At 37.2% G+C, this 19,673-nt stretch overlaps 1 protein-coding gene and 1 long non-coding RNA gene across 2 annotated transcripts in view; one reads left to right on the top strand and one right to left on the bottom strand.

Moving 5' to 3' along the window:
• Pclo (piccolo presynaptic cytomatrix protein) overlaps nt 1-19,673 on the bottom strand; it is a gene marked incomplete at its 5' end in the record, with an annotated part of 335,712 nt that overhangs the window by 267,217 nt on the left and 48,822 nt on the right.
• LOC102030287 overlaps nt 17,751-19,673 on the top strand; it is a 31,684-nt gene continuing 29,761 nt past the window's right edge. The window contains exon 1 of the long non-coding RNA XR_259819.2: nt 17,751-17,895. This is a non-coding gene — a long non-coding RNA (uncharacterized LOC102030287). The remainder of the gene's footprint in view (nt 17,896-19,673) is intronic.

The following is a 19,673-nucleotide window of genomic DNA, read 5'->3' as shown; positions in this document are numbered from 1 at the left end:
TGGTCATGATGTTGGAATAGGAATGAGTGAAAAAATCACCATATAAGTACACTCACAATAATTATATATACCTGCCTTTAGAATATGACCTTGGAATAGCTATAGTTGAGCTCTAGAATATTAAGCATTTTTACATGGAGAATAATGCACTTTAGATTCAAACACGTGTGTTACTCAAAATTTTTAAGGTTAATATTTTCCATCTTTTGTTGATTAAAATAAAGCTGCATATGAGTTGAAGAAACAATTTTCTTTAAAAACTGCACAATTTATAACAGCTCCTTAGATTCTCACAATAATTATATGATGAAGGTTTTCTTGCTATGGTTTGGTTGTTCTGGTTTCTATCAAACGTGCTTGGTATGAAAAAAATGAGATAAAAATTCTCTCATAAGAGAATTTCGATTATGGGAACTACTTGAATACTTTATGAGGAACATATACTTCACAATAAAAGCTCAACTACTGAGAAAAAGATAACAGCTCAAGAACAGCCAGAGCTCAAAAATTAGAATGGAAAGTCCCTCCTTTCCTCATTTTTAAGATAATATCCAACACTTTTAGTGTTCTTTTTTAAGTATCATATCTAATGTCTAGATCTTGTACTGAGTTATAAGAAATCCAGTATTTTCTTACCTAGACATCATCCCCCCTCCTGTTGCTTCAAAGTCAAATTTATTTAAGCTAAGGAATCTGCTCTCTGTGCATAGTGATTCTGTGGGGTCCCTGATTGGAACATTATAATTCTCCACTATCTAGATTTGGATGGAGCTCAGTATGTCTTTGCTTCTTCCTTTTCTTTACTTTCAACATCAGATCAGTTGCAAAATTCATTTTCATGACTCCATCTGTCTAAGACACTCCCTTTGTACGTCTATGTGCACATCCGCTGACCCTCATACTGCTCCCCTGGACAACACAGAAGGTCGACACTTCTGTCCGTGCCTACAGCTCACAGCCCACAGCCCCAGGAAGCTTGGAAACAGACCAGGGTGCAGACACTTCTGCTTTCACCTCTGACCCCAGGAGACCAGGCAGTATTTGCAAACTGAGGATAACATCAATTATCCCCCAAAGTCCTTGTAAGTTAAAATGACATTTATATTGAAATTATACACTAAGAGTCATTCTAAAATAGCATAGAGCAAATACTTTCTCACCTTATGAATCATGAACCCCTCCAATAAGAATTTCTGGTGTATACTGTATCTTGCATGAGGAAAAAATATACATTATGTCTTGTATTAGCTTTCTCCCATTCAGTATGAAGGAAGAATATCCTTAATGCAAAAAAAGAAAAAAACCCTGCTATCCTGCATTTATGTTTTTACTTCATTTTAAGAAATTAGTGAAAGACAATAATTATAAAATGCCAAAGAACTACATAGCAACTGGATACAACCACAGATGCTCTGATGTAACACTGATATCTGAAATTGAGTTTTACTTTTAAATAAATGATAGTCTTTAAAATTTGTAATTTCTATAATAAAATGTTTTATTATAATCATGAAATCAACCTATATTTGGAGATGACAGACAAAAATAACTCAGTGAGTAAGACAAGTCCTACTTAGATATTTGTTTCTAAACCTTCTACTATTGTATCTTCATATCATTCTTGTGGCATTAAACGTAGAAAATTAATTCAGCACATTATTTAGTAAAAATTAAACACATTATATTCTTGTGATATTTCTATTATATGTTATATAACATAATTCATTACTTTTTATTATAACATTCACTCAGCCCAGAGAGAGAGACAGACATAGACACAGACAGACAGAAAGACAGAGAAAACACTCTGACACCTGTAAACTAGATTTGTTTCACAAAATCTGACCTCTGGATATACAAAATTCACCCTACCCTAGCTTCATATGTACAATGGAATTCTGTTAACTAACAAGTGATTCTAGACCTATCAAACAGACAAGACTAGTGAACATTACGAGATAAAATTATCTTTGGCAGAAATGTATCAGGAAAAGCGTGTAACTCTGTGTTAAGTACAAAAAGATGAAAGGCCTAGATAAACCAGGCAGACACTTCCAAGACCTAGAAAGAATATCAAGGAGCACACTAAGCCCTCTACTGATGAGAGCCGCACCAGTAATTAGAGTCTTCTAAAGGAGTCTTTTAGACGGGGAAACTTAGTGGAAAAATGATTTATGGCATTTCTTTTATTTAGGTGCTCAATGGCACAGGCTGTCGGGGGAACCTATGGCATGAGTGACACAGAAGCTGTTTGTTATCACTGAAAGCTCTAAGGTTCATCAGCAGTGGTGCATCCCAACATGGAGAAGATAGAGGCATTGTCACTAGATACCTGGAAACCATCAAATGACTAAATACAGGTGATATTTTAGAGAAACTCTTCCTCACAATTTAGCATTTACCATTTGTATATTCTTAGACAAAAAGAGAAATGTACCACTAATAAAGAAAAAATAAAACACAACAACTGCATTTTTATCCAAAATAAATTAAAAAGCACTAAGGATTGATAGAATCTATATAGTATATTACTTTGAAATAATCATTAGCTTTCAATACATCTTTATCAAATAGTAACTCAGGTATATTCTCTGTACAATGCCAAGTTAAAATTTGGGGAAACTATTCATGTACATATTTGCATACATATATGCTCTTGAATTAATATAACTAGAAAGTTTATAACAATTATAAGTATAAAAGATCTAATTAATTGACATCATCTGAATAAACACATGTAACATGCCCAAGGAATTTTTGATAGGTCTCTACAGTTTACCAGAGAATAAGAGATAAAAATGAAAGACAGAATATATGTGTGTAAGAAAAGATTATTAGAGACCTCAGTAGAAACATTTTTATTGCCTTTCATAATTTCAGATGTATCAAAAACACAAATTTTACTATCCTACACTTATAAAAATGCAGTTAAATAGTAATGTTCAGTCTTTACAGACTCCCTAGATCATGGGGCTCTTCGAAACTCAGCTTGAATCTCCAACACTTCAGACAAACACATAGTTTCTCAGGCTTCTTGGAAACACATGCCTTTCATAACTTTTCCACACCAGCTGACACTGAAATACGTATAAATCGTTATGTTCTCATAATTACACTTCTACAAAGTGGATTAAATCAAAGAATTCTTCAAAGGATACATGGTTGTGAAATTTCACCTCCGAACATGGTTAGGTAAAATATTTGTTTTCTAAATAATATTACTTGTCTTTTTGGTCTAAAACAAAGAAGAAAAAACAAAGAAGAACAAACAAAATCTAGTCTTTCTAAACCTTTATTCAGCCATAAATGACAAACTGGGGAAAATGATATTTTGGTGATACTGGGGATTGAACCCAGGGTCTTCACACAGGGTTACATCCCCTGCCCTTGACTTTTTTACTTTAATTTTTTGGCTTTTTGAGGCAGGATCACATAAATGGCTAACTTATCCAGGCTGGGCTTAAACTTGTGATCTTCCTTCCTCAGCCTTCCAGAGTGCTGGGATTTCAGGCATGCACCAGAAGAACAGGCTACTACAGGTGATCATCATATGGTGAAGGAGCCCAATAGTCAGTTCTCAAATTGGTGTCTAGCACAGATACAGTAAGCTAAACATATAAATACTAAACAGTATAATAGTGTAACTCAGTATTTTTAAGCACTATTCCAATATTTATAGCAGATTCTGAGAACAATGTAAAGAATAATAATTTTAAAATTAAAAATCATTAATAAATATGTATGTGTATAGATCTGTGTGAGCATGCTGGTCCATCCCTTCTACTTTACCTTTTAAGCTGAAATGACAAATCCGGCATACAGGCAGCCATTCCTAGACTGGAACAAAGGAGGGCCAACTGCTTTAGAACTGGGGCCTTCGTGCCCCTGTTCTTTCCAGGTTGGGTGGTAGGAACAGCAGAGGCTGGCTCTCAGCCGCAGTGACAGGGAAGCTCCCAGAGCTGCACAGACCTCCACCCTTCCCTGCCCCTGCCAGCTCTCAACCTGTGCTGGCCTCACCCCTCCCTGCCCATTCTGTTGGTATTGCCGGGCTTTTCAAAAACACACAAGTGTGGAGGCCAGAACTCGATCCTCCCAGGCCTCCTGCCAAGTTGAAAAATGAAAACAACCACTCAGTCCAACCTCAGTAACAGTGCCTGAGGAATGTGTGCATCCTTTTACTATGAAAGGTGATCAGGAGTACACTGGGCTTCAATCAAATGGTATTTCTTAGTGCCACCAGACTCCCTCCTGGTGGATTCCTGGTTCTCCTGTAGTCCAACCATATCCACCTCTGTCTGTCCCACAGATGGATTATTGCTTTTCACAGAAATCCAACTAAGTGAATATCTAAAAAGGGGATTTATGTGAATGAGACAGAAAGAGCATCAAGAGGCTATGTGTGGTAGAAAACTCTTTAGATTCAGCACTCTGGGAGGCTGAGGCAGGCGGACCACAAGTTGGAGCCCAGCCTGGGTAACTTAGTGACTTAATTTATGCTGCCTCAAAAATTTAAAAAAAAAAATAAATAAATAAATGAATTAAAAGAGCTGGGGATGCATCGGTGCAAAGGCCCCGGGTTCAATCCCCAGTACCAGACTACCACACATGTGCACGCGTGCACGCGTGCACACACACTTGGAAATAAGGGAGGGAGGGGGTAATGGAGAATCCATCAAGGCGAAATGGTCAGAGAATCCATCAAGGTCAGAGCAGGTAAATGTAAAAGGCAGGCACTTAGAAGACCGAGTGGGAGAGCCGCCAATCGTCCCAGCACATGACAGCAGAGGCCGTCAGGGCATCTGAGGCTGGCATGGGTTTGGAAGCCCTCTGTGCAGAGCCATTTCCAACACTCAGAACAGGAAGACGTTCAGCCGGGCCCTCCAAGCTACTGCATCTCTCAGAGGCCTCCCAGTAATGGCTATGCAGAGAAATAAATCATTAATTTCTCAAATATAACCAGATAAATGGAAACTGAATGTATTATTGCCATTTTACAATCAGCAAATATACATTATTAAAACATCAAAATGATGACATTTAGCTAAGAGATTTGCCAGACACCAAAAGCACTCACGCCTCACTTTGAAGGAATAATTTCTAAATAAAACTGTGGCCTGCTAGCACTGAGTCAACTCCTATTTATTCCCAAAATAGCTCGAGTCAACTGGCTCTGTTTTCTTAAACAGAAATTGTAAAGATGTGCTCAAAAAGAGAAAAACATATGACACAGGACTGTATACTTTTCCTTACAGTAGAAGTAATATGACCCCATATGACCTCTGTGATTCAAATGCACTCCAAATATTGCTAGCTTTAAAGTAATTGTTAAACTGAATCTATTTGCGGAACTTGCCATTATAAACTGTACCAGTAAAGATATAAACTTATCAATGTAGCCCCTTCAGAACAAAAAACACTGCTATAATTGTGCAAAGGTGATACTTAGGAGAAACCAAATTTTGGAAAGTTTCTCATCAGGATTCTCTAAACCCAAGCCAAACACAGGAGGCAAGGTTAATATGCAAACACAAAGTGAATTATATGCCAAACATCACTATTTTGCATTACTACTGTTACTACTGGAAAAAAAAAATATACATATATATAGAGAGAATCAAAATTAGAGGATACATCTAGAAATTGATTTCTGTATCTCCAGGTAGTAATGCCAGAAGAATAATAACAAATGCTACAGGAACGTATTCAGTGAAACTGCTAACCACTGAACAGTTCTAACAAAGCCAGCGTGAAAACTGCAGTGTGGCCTATAAAAATAAGACAGAAATTATTTTTATTCTTTTTCCAAAACCAGGTCAACTGAAATAAAAATAGGAGTGATGATGAATAAACAGCTCTCGTTTTGCCTTCTTGCTATTCAAGGGCAGAAATAACTCTGATAGAATCATTGAGGAAGAAGAACAAGAAATAAAACAGCCTCTTTCAGCACTTCCCCTGACTTCCAGTTTTCAACTGTTCCTAAATGTGGGTTTGTTTCAATATAAAATAACTCACTGGTCTCTGGAGGCCTGTACTTAGAATTGCCTTTAATGTCCATGTTTATACATATTTTTGTAGGTGCCTGTCACTTTCTCAGCAGGTAGGTAAAATCCTACTGAGCGCACTCAGGCTACATAAAATTATATGATGAAGAGAGGGCTTTTCATACTTAATGGACAAAATTAGGCTTTCTTGTTGCTAAACACAACAATATACGGAGGACTAAAAACTGCCTCAGAGGCTAATGTGAAGTTTCCTTTCCGGGGTCGTTTGAACTCTCTGGCTAACGTTGTAGCCCGAACTTCCTGCTCAGTTCCTCACTCACCTCACGTTTTCATCAGCACATAGCCATAATAAAGCTATCCTTAGTAAAAGTCTTTCATAAGAACAAAGTAAATATTAACATGTTCTCAGATGTTTTCCTAGATATCACCCCAAATATTTCCTAATTTAAAATATTAGATTTTTTCATTATGTTTATTTCTGCTTTCAGGATTTAAAAGGACAGTCTGACAAATGCAGAAAAATCTGAGAAATTTGCAACATTTGAAGTTTTACATTCTTTATTAAACTAAAACTATGCACACATACACAGAGAAATTTTAGATTACAAGTCAAAAACCCACAAGAAGTTAATGTTTTCAAACTACTCTTTTGAACATTGATAGGGCTTCATAAGGATTGGGGAGAAGATTCGTGCATGTGGGTCCCTAAAGGAATGCAGCGCTGCACGTGACCGGAGGCGCTAGGAGGCGCGGCATGGTGGACCTCTCAGGGACCAGGGGAAGGAAACAGTGGATGAGAATGGGAAATCGTCAGCTACACTCACATAGCTGAAAAAGAAGAAAATTTACACCCGATTCCTTTAAGCTTACATATTCTGCAAAATACTTCTAATATAAATCCAACTGTACATCTCCTTCATTTTAAAAAATGCTTGGGTTAACTCATTCTGGTTTTCCCTGTGGTGTCCCAAATGTCATCTCATCACAGGAAGTGAAGAGCTACAAGGTGCTGAGTACAGAGATAAGAGAATTAGGCACAGTTTGGTTAAAATGTTAATTAGTATTTATTATTTCCTAAAACTTACGCTAGATATCATAAAAGTATTCTTTACTTTGATAAGGGCAACTATGAATTAAATTCTAAACTCATGAAAGGAGATATTTTTAATACCACTTATTCCTAGGGTAGTGTTCCTACTAAATATCTGCTGATTTTGGGTAAATAAAAAATGAATCCACACAAATGCTATGAGATTATTAGTTATATATATTTCACTACTAAATAAGATTTTTTAAATGTAGCTAGATTCTGTTTATGTTTGGAAAAGACCAAAAAAGATGAGACAAAAATGATACTGATTATTGTAATGACTGAATTTCTAAGGCATTTTCCCCCATTTACCATAAATATATTTATACTACATTATCATTTTATGTATCTTTTAAAATATTATCAGCAATGAAACAATTTCTCAATAAGGGCAATGATCAGTTACAATGTATAATGGAAAACACTATCACTCTCACTAACAATAATAAAAATTTATTTTATTGGTCATAGGGTGTATAAATTTCACATATAGAACATATATGAAATTATTTTGCTTTATATTAATTGTTTGTTTTTGTTTTTGTTTTTTTCATTGTTGTTTTCCAGTACCAGGAATCAAATTCACAACCTCGCGTTTGTCAGGCAGGTGCTGTGCCACTGAGCTAAATCCTTAGCCCCTTGCTCTATATTAAATGGAAAAAACTAAGTGAATAGCTCTAGCTGAGAAGTCACAGTACTATAAAGAATTTAATTTATCCAAATTAACTTACAAACTGAAGTCAGTTATGAAAATCCCACATAATTGGAACTTGGGACTTGGAAAAGGAGACTCTCTGGGAAATATACAGGCAATGTAGCCATGAACTCTTATCTTCCAACCCAAACACAAAATAAATCCTAGGTGATTAACATGGTCAGTGTCAAAAATGTTAAAGCAGAAAGAAATATTTATTGAGAAGTATATTTCTCTTTTTGTATTAAAAGGAACTTACAAAGATAATACTATAATGTTTACATTGTTGCAACTAAATAATGAAATAAAACTAGTCCAAAGTTTAAACATTTTGTTAATATGGAAAACAACTACATTTTAAAAGTAATGTATAAAATCAATGTTCTCAACTTCATTAAACATTATGTACAGAACACAGACAAGGCAATAAATATATTAATTCTGTGAGTGGGAAGTATTAAGTTTTTGCAAAAAACTAAATATTGTAAGTGGGAGACTTGTATATTGCATAGTATATCAAAAATTAATCAAAAAATGTTTTTCCTAATCTTTGTTAACCTTTAAACCTGTTTTCTCCCTGATTACTCCCACACTGATAAGGAGACACTTGATATATTCATGGATAAATTATAATCACCTTTGTAACAGCTGGATCCTACCATTTAAAGCACATGGAAAATTAGGTCCATCTGCTTCCTACGAGTAAGTTTAAAAAATGGTACAATATATGTGTCCTAAGTCTACAGGTACAGAAGGCAGAAATTCGGTTCTGACTAGTTCTGATGACCCTGCCCCCTCAAAATTATTCTCAGATACTAAAATAGATTCTTAAAATTCTGCCAATAATAATGTATTTCATTTATACAAATCTCTCTTCTTTAAACAATAAAGATTTTTAGAAGAAACTAAGAAAGTTTCCTGCAGCATTTATTAGAATAAGGGCAAGGTTCTTCCACTTTTCTAAATTTCCCAAGAGCAAGCAGTAAGGCGGGGGCTGGCTAACAAGACCCGGCCTCCCCGGGGAAGTGAAGGGAAGAGGCTGCTGGAATGAAAGATGGAGGCTGAGGAGGGGAGAAGCTCGCTCCTGCCCGAGGCCCATCTTCACAACTACAGGTCCTGCAACGCCCCACACTGAACCTTGCAAGGAGACAAGGTCTACATGTGAAGATGGCCTTAATTCATCAGCACTGCTTCATAAATTTGGGAATCCCATAGGAAGGTACTGTTTTGGTAAAATGAAAACTGTTTTCAGCAGTTGTTCTGAAGTCAAAACCTGTGCCTAGTGCTAACTGCAAATGTGCAACACTGAAGTGTGTAAATTCAAAATTGATCAAGAAGAGTATAAATTGCTTAAATGCTACTTTATTTTCTAACGTGCATCTGACAGGGAGCGGGGAAATATGCACAGTCTGAGGAGCAAGCATGCAAACCAGTGCAGCGTTAGGACGAGGCAACCGAGGCCCCAGGAGGAGAAGCACCTAGAATCACAGAGTGGGAGCACCTGCGGGCCCAGGCAGGCTCCTCCACCTCAGCCGAGTCTCTGTGACCCAGTTCAGCCTCCCTGGAGGCCGGAGCAGTGCTTTGTAAACATAGCGGAACAGATTCTCACGAACAGGCGTCCTGGCTCAGTCCAACATTTGAAAAACTCCATTTCCTTTTTTTAAAACAATTAACTGAAGTTCCTAAAATAGTAAACAAAAGAGAGGGGAGAAGCCCTCTGACTGATAGAACCAATGCCAAGAGACTCTTAGCAAAAAACCGAGACATTTTAAAAATAAAATTCAGTAACCTAGGAAAAGCATATTTGTACAGCACATACATGTGAAAATAATCATGTTTATCTGCAGGTTTTTAATTAGCAGATTTTAAATTTTTCTTTATGTTTTTCAAGTGTTCTACTTTGAGTAAAAAGTTCATTACAAGGAAAAAATGTTATTAAATTTATGAGATCCAAGAAACATGTAAGTAATCAAAATGAGGTACATGAGGGAAAGATTGGTACTATTAAACTATGTAGTACTCTTGAGTGATATATTTGCTTAGTACACTTTTAAGGTAACTCATGGCTAATGTAGATTTTTAAAAATTCATCTACAGTTACTACAATTTCCTGAAGAAAATTTCAGATTATAGGATGTTTTGTATTTAATGTATTAGAACTTGCTAACTGATTTAACATTTTATTTTAAAGGCCTACTCCAATTATTATGCCAAAATTTAATCCATAAAATACTATAAGATTATACTTAACAAAATGTAATTCCATGAAATGGCTCCTTTAAATATATAATGAGCAATCTCCAAATTGCTCTATCTTGAATGAACTTCTCCCTAGGGAACCCTTTCCTGCCTTCTCAAATCGGTAAAGATGTACAGCTGCTAAGACACCAAAGTGCACTGGCTCCGGAGGCGAGGTCTGTGCCAGGCGCTGCACAGGGCCTTCCCAGGAAGCTGAGCTCAGGGGATGGAAGGAAAGGAGGAGGGGAGAGGTAGAGGGAGCGGAGGGGGAGGGGATGGGGAAGGGAAGTTTATATGTTGCTCTCAAAACATCAAGTCACTGTAAATAGTTCATCAACGGAAGCCACTAGAAGACTGCATCCCACAAGACTTTCAACCAACAATAAATATTCTGCAGTCGCACAAAATACAAGCCTCAAATCAACGGTTATGAACAAGGCGGCTGCACAGGGCATCTCAAGGAAACTGCGTCTCAAGGAAACTGCGTCTCACGGAAACTCTGCGCCTCAGCCGCCTCATTGTTCAATCACTTCGCCTCTCAGTAGACCCTCCCCAGATCTAAAACACTGCGACTGCATAACGCACACCCGTGACAGGCCCTGGGCCCCAGGGACACCGGAGCCTTAACTGGAACTTGGACTTTTAAGAATAATTCTAAAAGCTCTTTTTAAAATTAACATACTTTTGATAAGCTTTGAATTGGAACAATTATTCCTTCATCAAACTTTATATTTTCCAAATAAATAAGCACAGTTAATACAGTGCTAAGGGACCCTCTTATCATTGCTGCCCCTTCTGCCACAGAGGACTGCAGTTTCTTCTGGCGGTGAATGAGGACAGTTACAGACTTTAGTTCCTGAGGGGTAGACTCATTACCAAGCACTTTTTAGTACTTCTGGAGAGAGACAAAGTAGACATAATGTAAGTGCCTTCTAAATGATGTTTTAGTGAGCACTGAAATATGCTGATTCAAACACCTATTTTTAGTTTTCTAGAAAATACATTTTATAAAATATACAAACGTGCTCTTCTTCTAACCCTGGAAAAACTCAAGTAGAAACATGCCCCCTTCTAACCAATGAAAAGGAATATGGGTCCCTGTGTGTGTGTGTGTGTGTGTGTGTGTGTGTGTGTGTATATATATATATTCCTCCATTCCATGAAATTATTTAATAGTGAGAAATATATATATATAATTATTAAGTAATGAATTGTGGAATGGAGGAATCACACAAGAATAAAACGTTCATCTTTTTAATGCTAACCCACGTGTGAAGGCTGGAAAGTAACGGCCAACTCAACATTCAAATGGTAAACAAAGGCATCTCCAAGTGCATCAAAGGATTGATGAGACAAAAATAGTTATGCTAAATGTAATCATCTTCTTTCTAGCTAACTTAAAAAAACAGACTTTTTTCCCAGTACTTTGCCACTTCTTTGAGGATTTATATGAAATAAAACCCTGATTTAAAGAATCTCTATATAAGAACAGTGCAATTTTTGCAGTAAGAACTCAGCGTGACTGTGGGAGCAAAAACTTCTAATCAGCGACCAATCTGTGCGACTTTTGCTAAGCTCTCTTGTGAAGGAATTGCTCTATAATTTCCTCTCCACTTTTTTATTATATACTGATATAGATTTTATAGCCTTACTTGTAATAAATGCTCAATTGATTTTACATTTTGAAAAACAAGCCAGAGTGTGTGTGTGTGTGTGTGTATATATATATATATATATCACTATGAAGTTCAGGTTGGCCTTGAGCTCACTTTGTAACCCAGAGTGGTCTCGAACTCGCAATGATCCTCTTGCCTCAGCCTCCTGAGTGCTGGGATTACAGGCATGTGCCACCACACCTGGCCAGAGTGTATTTCAGTCATGTAAGAAGCGATCTTTTATCCATACTAGTATCCAATTGTATCACCAAGTCCTTTAGAAGTGCTTTACCATGCAGGTTTTAAGCAGGTGCCATATTAAGACAAGTGCCTTTGGTTCAATGAAGGAAGCAAACCTCAAAAGAAATCTTTGTTTTTAGAATTTTTCCTTATGCTGCATCCAAAACTCATTCTGACGGTACTATTATACTTGACAAGAAGCTGTGTGGAACCTTCACTTCCCAAGCTCCTCAGTTCACTGAAAATGTGCCTGCTCCACGCTTGGATGGAACATGGTACTGAATTCAAGAGCCCAGGAAGGTTCGTTCCCTTCAGGCAGACCCACAGCACTCGCACACACTGATGAATAACTCAGGACACCCTGGGGCAGCTGCCCACATGACACGCCACGTGACTCACCCCACAGAGCCATCCCAATCAGAGTATCCGCGTCACACTCTGAATGCTGTCAGGACAGCTTAGAAGCTTCTCAGCCTACCGAGATACTCTACTAACCTGAATCCTCTGACAAAGGCAGTGGCAGCCTTTATCCCCGGTTCATAATGGCACAGGGCTGCAAACACCTGACAGCAAAGACACATGGATGGGGCAGCAGGGGACAGTGGAAATGAGGGGGAGGACAGGCCAGAAAGAGGGACCAAGGCAGTTTACCTGTGATCACTTAGCCTGGGATCAATCCAAAATCCCATTCCCAGATCTACCAGCAGAACCAAAACTAAGCTCAAGTTACTTCCTCAGGTTTGTGTTTTGAATGCTGTGTTAAAAACCCAGTCAAATATGTGTCTCCACCCCTACCACTGGAGGGAAGTAGGATTAACCCTATTAAAACTATAGAAAGCCAATTTCTATGAAAAACAAATGTTATCATTGAAATAATAGAAAATAAAGTCCAAATATTATGTCCCCTGCATTCATGAATGCCTCTAGGCTCAGAAATCAGAATGCTCACTCCGTAAAAATACTGTAGCCCACAGATCCAGAATTCCTCTTTAAATCTTAAATTGCAATTAAAATACAGAAAAATATTCTCTCATATTCTAATGAAAATTCATTAGTATGAAAGCAAGGAGAGCTAAATATTTCTAAATTTAAAATGAGTAGTAATGATTCACTTTAAAAAGGATCATTATCCAGAATATATAAGGAATTCAATGAGCTTACCAATAAAAAATTTCAATTAAAAATGAGCAAATGTTATGAATAAACATTTCTCAAAAGAAGAAATACAGATGGCAAACAAATATATGAAACAATGCCTAATAAAATGTCACAAGGAAAATGAAAATAAAAAACTTCATTGAGATACCATCTCACCCTTATTAGAAAAGCGACTATCAAGCAACAAAAAGTAAAATGTTGGCAAGAATTCAGAGAAAGGAGAACTCACGTACTGTCGGTGGGAATATGAATCTGTATACTCACTATGGAGAACAGCACACAGGTTAAGGTAGGTTTCCAACTTCTGGGTATCCATTCAAAGGAAGTAAATTTAGCATACCAAATGTCTCAGTTAATTTCTCATCACTGAGACAATACCCAACAGCTACAACTCTGAAGAGGAAAGGTCTATTATTGGCTCACAGTTTATAGAGGATTCAGTCTATAGTGCACTGGCCCAAGGCAGGATGGCATGGCAGAGGGACATGGCAGAGGAGAAACAGTCAATGGCAGAGCAGTCAGGAAGCAAAGGCAGAGATCAAAAGAGGAGGGAGGGAGACAGACTTTTTGGGCCACTTCCCAGTGACCCACCTCATCCAGTCAGGCTTCACCTCCCAACATCACACACAGCTAAAATCCCATCAGTGGACTAATCTAGTATCACACACTCATGATCCAATCCCTCCCAAAGCTCCACCTATGAGCACATGAGGCTTTGGGCGCCATCTAGATCTAAACCACGACACCAAAGAAACACACATAAGCCCATATTTATTGCACCACTACATAGCTGAAATATGCCATCAATCTAGATGCCCACCAAAGGATGAATGAATAAAGAAAATAAAGTTAGAACTGGAAGACACCATGTTAAATGAAATACTGCAGGCACAGAAAGACAAGTATCAAGTCCCTCTCATGTGCAGAAGGTTAAAAGTCAACGCAAATGCTGAAAAGTGATTAGTAGACATTGAGATAGGGGGAAGGCAGATAAAGGGAGGCTGAATTTGATTAATGTGTGCTGTATACATATATTGAAGTATATTAAACCCAATTACTTTATACAATTATTAATGCTAATTGAAAATAAAATTGAAAGTTTGAAGATTGTTTTAATGCATATATCTACCCTTTATCTAACAAACAAATCATCTTCTGCTTTTTAGATTTTCTAAAATCAAAGTAATTTTCAAAATTCTATAAATACAGAAAGCAAACATTAAAGGAATGAACATTTTCTTTGACTCATACATGCATTACTCCTGAGATATTTATCATTTTATCAATAACCACAATTTTTTAAACATTATTGTCTACTTAATTTTCAAAATTTTGAGGTAATTGTAGACTCAAATGATGCTGTAGGAAATGAGACAAAAAGACCTCATGTACCCTTTACCAAGCCCTCCCAGTGGTAATGTCCTGCAAAATTACAATACGATATTGTTAGCAAGATGCTGACCTTGATCCTAAAAAAAGACAGAACATGCTCATTACCACAGATCCTCCCACTTGCCCTTTGCCAGCCATATTTGCTTCCCTCTGGCCTCCACTCCTCTCTTACTCTTTGGGGACTGTCAGTCTGGTTTGTTCTTCTTAGTCTGTCAAGACATTCAGTGTGCAACCTGTAGAGACTGACTTGTTCACTCAGCATAGTTCTCTGGAGATTCGTTCAAATTGTTGTGTGATTAACACTTTGGGCTGTTGTCCTCTGAGGAGGCCATGATATGAGTGTATCACAATTTGTTTAACTATTTACCTCATGAAGGACGTCTGGATTGTTTATTTCCAATTTTGGGCTCCTAACCCTCAAAAGCCTCATACATATTTGTGTATGAGTGTTTGTGTAACCATGAGTCTTTATTTTTCTGGGTTAAGTGTCTAAATACAATTGCTGAATTATGTAATACTTGTATATTTAGCTTTAAGGAAAAATTAAAACTATTCCAGAGACTAAAATTCTTTTTATCTATTGTTAAATTTTGCTTGCCATTTTAAAAGGCTTTCTGTGTCTGTACTGATGAGGGAGATTGCTCTATAACTTTCCATTTTTTCTTTGGATTACCTTTGTTTGATAACCCAAGATGAATTGAGAAGCCCTCCTCCCTCTTCTGTCTTCCAGAAATAATTATGTAGAATTGGTATTAATTCAATTTTCAAATATTTGGTAGTATTCTCCAAGGAAATCATCTAGACCTGGGGATTTCTTCTCTGAATAACTTTCAAATTACACATTCAATCTCCATAATAACTCCAGAGCTATTCAATTTATTTATTTTATATTGTGTGGATTATGGTAGCTTATGATTATTTTTTGAGAAATTATTATTCTCTTTCCTTGTGAAACTGACTTGTACAGAGTTGTTTCTAGCATTCTCTTATTCTTTCCGTGACTGCAAGGTCTGCTCTTCTATTCTCTGGTTCATTTCTAATACTGTTATTTTATGTTTTGAGAGCTTTTTGTTTTTAATTACTTTTGTTTGTTTTTGTCAACTTGTTAGGATTTATCACTATTGTAGAACTTTTCAAAGAACCAGCTGCTTCAACTGAAAATTGAAAAACTAAAAATTAAAAATTAGGGAAAACTGATTTTTCTCTAATTATTTTCTGTTTTTCTTCTTTCTTTCTTTCTTTTTTTTTTTTTTTTTTTGTACCAGGAATTGAACTCAGGACCTTGTGCTTGCCAGGCAGGTGCTTGTGCCCTTGAGCTATATCCCCAGCTATTTTTTGTTTTTGAATTCAGTGATTCCTGCTCTTTATTATTTCTTCTCCTCTGCTCGCTTTGGGTTTATTCTATTTCTCTTGTTCTTGAGGTAAGAAAAGATGATTTCATTGACCTGCACTATTTTTCTAATTTATGTATTTAGTGCTATAAATTTTCCTGTCTGCATTGCTTAGAGTGTTCATCCAAGTACCCAACCCTAGTATCAAGCTCCAGTTCATGCTTACCACAGCAAACCCTGCTGTGAAATGACAGAAGTAATTACACAGACACTTTGATACTGTCACAAGAAAAAGGGTTTCAGAAATGAAAACACCTTCCAGTGTTCTACAGAGCTGAAAGAGAACCAAAGATCTATGGCCTTTGTAACTTGGATATCTAGAGAATAGGGCAATTTAGGACCAGAACAGCTATCAAGGAACATAGGCAGATCATTAAATGGCAGTAGCAGGTGGAACCAGGTTAATATTATCTTCCCAGAGGCAGCACCTCCTTCATTTCCAACATGAACACTCCTCAGACCTGCCCACCCTGAAGGCAAGAGGAAGACATGGAAGACAGCAGAAGAGAGTGTTGGGCTTGTGGGTCTAAGTTCCCTCTGCTTCTCAATGGCTTTGAGAAAGAAAGGGCAGTCCTCTCAGGGCTTCATTGTCCAACAAGACAGCTGACTTAGGCAATAATTCTGAGGACAAGCGACAGGTGGCTGGATGTGCTTTTAAAAGGGGTTGAGAAGATGATGAAACTTTTCTTCCCTCTTTGGCATTCAACAAAAATCATCACAATTATATTTTCAAAGTCTTTATTTTTCAAATTAACCTCTCAAATGCTTCCGTTTTTCTCCTACTTGAACATCTTGGACATCACACAGATTTCCTGTGGCGGAGAGGACAGAGACTGTTTCTACCAGTGTTTACAGTACGGCATCCAAAGCAAGTGGCTGTAGTTAGTGCATCCACGCCCGGAGGCCAGGGAGGAGCACAGCAGCTTGCCTTCCTGCATGGTCAAGGACACACAGCTGGGGCTCAAAGAATGGAGACTTCACTCCAGGTTATTTCAACAGCATGAACTGAATCATCCTTCTCTGAAAAAGATGCCTGCTCAGTTTTGTACAGAATTCTACAAGGGAAGAATGTCAAGGTCCTTACCTTCTGGTACAACAGAAGTAACTGTAGGGCAAGGGTAAGAATGTCAGCAAAGTAGAATCTATAAGATAAAACCACTAGTCAAGTACAGAGATACAGTGAAGCCCTGCTAATACTGTACTTAGGCTTTCATACTAGATCCAGAAGTTAAAAAACAAGCACGTTTTCCTTTGTACTCCACAGGAAAGACAGATAAGTAACATAATTCCATTATTCAACATTATTGATCATGAATCATACGTACTAATAGTTTTTGGTAGAATTTCCTGGTTTTTGTTATGGTGGTTGTTTTACAGTACTGGAGATTGAACCCAGAGCCTCACAAATGGTAGCCCAGCACTCTACCACTGAGCTGTATCCCTGGCACTTTTTAAAATCAGTCATAAACAAAGTCACATCTGGACCCCAAATCCCCATGTTTTGGTTCAGGACAGCCACTCTTTGTTCTTCTGTTTATGAGCTGGATGACACTTTTGTACTAAATGTGGACAGAATTTTCAGACCCAGGGCATGCATGGAAATGAGGGTACATCAGAAAACAAATGTGGGGAAATCAATATAGGAACTTTGGAAGGGCACACACTTCAGAATTAGATGTTTTTCCAAAAATTATGAGCGGGTCAGTCTTGAAACTGGAACCAGTAAGTGGTGCAGCACAGGGAGCGCGATGATGCTCCTTCCTAAAAGGAACCTGGATGTCACCTCTGTCTCCTATTAATCTCAGAGTATATTTTGTTAACACCGAAGGCCCCTGATTATTTTCGCCTCCCATTATGGTCTGGATTTGAAATGTGTCCCAAAGTCTCATGCATTCAGACAAAGGGCCTCTGCCAGGTGACTGGATCATAGTGGTGCTATACTTCTCTGTGAGTCACCCATTTGTGAGTTCAGCTCCATGTGCTGCTGGGGGATGGAGCCTGGTTGGAGGTGGTCCCTGGGAGCTGACCTGGAAGGGTGAGTTCTTATTCTCAGCTCCTCCTGTCCCTCTCTGCTTCCTGTCTGCCAAGAGGTAAGGAGGTTTCCTCTACCATGCCCTTCAGCCATCCCATTTCTTCCTTGAGCCAGTAGACCATGGACTGAAACCCTCAAGCCATGATCCATTTTAAACTACTATGCCCTTATGTTGTAGGTGTCCAATATTTCATCCCAGGAATGGGAAAGCTGACTAATACTGTATACCTGTGTAATGATATACACAGTAGTCTCACATTCTGTAAACAGTAAGTATGAAGAATTTGCTCTAGAGTTAAGAAGGAATTTTATTTTTAAAACTATGCTAAGACAACAAATTGCAAAATAAGCTAAATAAATGCAACAATAAGTAAATATAATGAATAAAGTAAACAAATAAATGAATTCATTTAGCAAATTAGCACCTATATCTTTGGGTAATGAAGCTATAGGCACTATGGTCTAGATGGAAATACTCTTAGGATCAAACTTATCAATCACAGGAATTATTTATATGGTTCCTTATCTCAAGTCATGAACAAATAAAACGCAAGGCATTTATCTACATATTTGAAAGCTGTAAGGTGACAAACATTAATTATGTTCCAAACCTCATTAAACACCTTCCTAACTGAGACTATGTGAGGTACTGACTTAGAATCAAGTGCTGCATCTCACTGAAAAGCTGTCCTCTCTTTTATTTAACATTCTCTCAAACCTTCTTCCACCTCTCAGACCTGAACATAAACGGTCACAAGGTTAAGCACATAAAAGAGGCTTTGAATGTGGAAACTCTGAGTTTAAATTCTACCCCTGCTATTTCATCATATCAAGCAAGTTGCTTAAAATCTCTGACACTGGACTATTTCAAGTGTCAGATAGAAGAAGCAATACTCACTTTATACCATAACAATAATTTAAATTGTATCTCCTGGGCTGGGGATTTAGCTCAGCAGCACAGCACCTGCCTGGCAAGCAGAAGGTCATGAGTTTGATTCTCGGTATCAGAAAAAAAAAAACAAAAAAAAGGAAAAAAATAAATAAATAAATTGTGACTCCTTAAATGGTTTTATAAGAACACAATCAATATGTACTAAATAAATTTCTTTTATTGTTGGATATTTTAATACTCTTTCACTAATCATTAAAACAACTAGACGAATTGAGTAAGAATATAGAAGACTTGAATAACTAAATCAGTCCATTTACACTGATTGATATTCACAGAATATTCCATCCAACAGTAACACATTGCACATTCTTTCCAAGTACATATGGAATACACACTAAGAACAATTCTGAATCATAAAATAAAGCATTAATAAGTTTTTATTAGCACATTTTTATAGTACATAAATAACACATTCATCATGGGGAGTCAGTACATGCACACAACACACCTTCACTCTTTCCTACTCTCCTCCCCTTGCTGCACTCCACCCTGCCTCCATCTCTTGGTGTGCTTTCCTTTTGCAAAAGACCTATCTCTCCGTTTCCTATTATCTTTTATTTTGCTCTTTAATTTATTTACACTTTGGGTTTCTCACATAAGAGAAATCATGTTATATTTAAACTTGTTAGTTTTGTTTTTTTAAATTAAAAAAATCTTATTATTTCAGCATTTTAAAAATTTTTTTATTATTTTAAAGAGTAAAAGAAGGATAACAGTAATGGGGGGGGCTTACCAAATTACAGACAAAGTGGTAGGAAATTATCAATGTTTGTTGTTTTACATATTGTTATCTACAAGATAGTTTCTCAGGAAAACAAATCGACAAATA

The sequence above is a fragment of the Chinchilla lanigera genome, unplaced genomic scaffold (genome assembly GCF_000276665.1).
Source record: "Chinchilla lanigera isolate Chin_1 unplaced genomic scaffold, ChiLan1.0 scaffold00009, whole genome shotgun sequence".
Lineage (NCBI taxonomy): Eukaryota > Metazoa > Chordata > Mammalia > Rodentia > Chinchillidae > Chinchilla > Chinchilla lanigera.
Note: the sequence above shows the minus strand (reverse complement) of the source record. Positions and strands in the feature narration are given on the sequence as shown.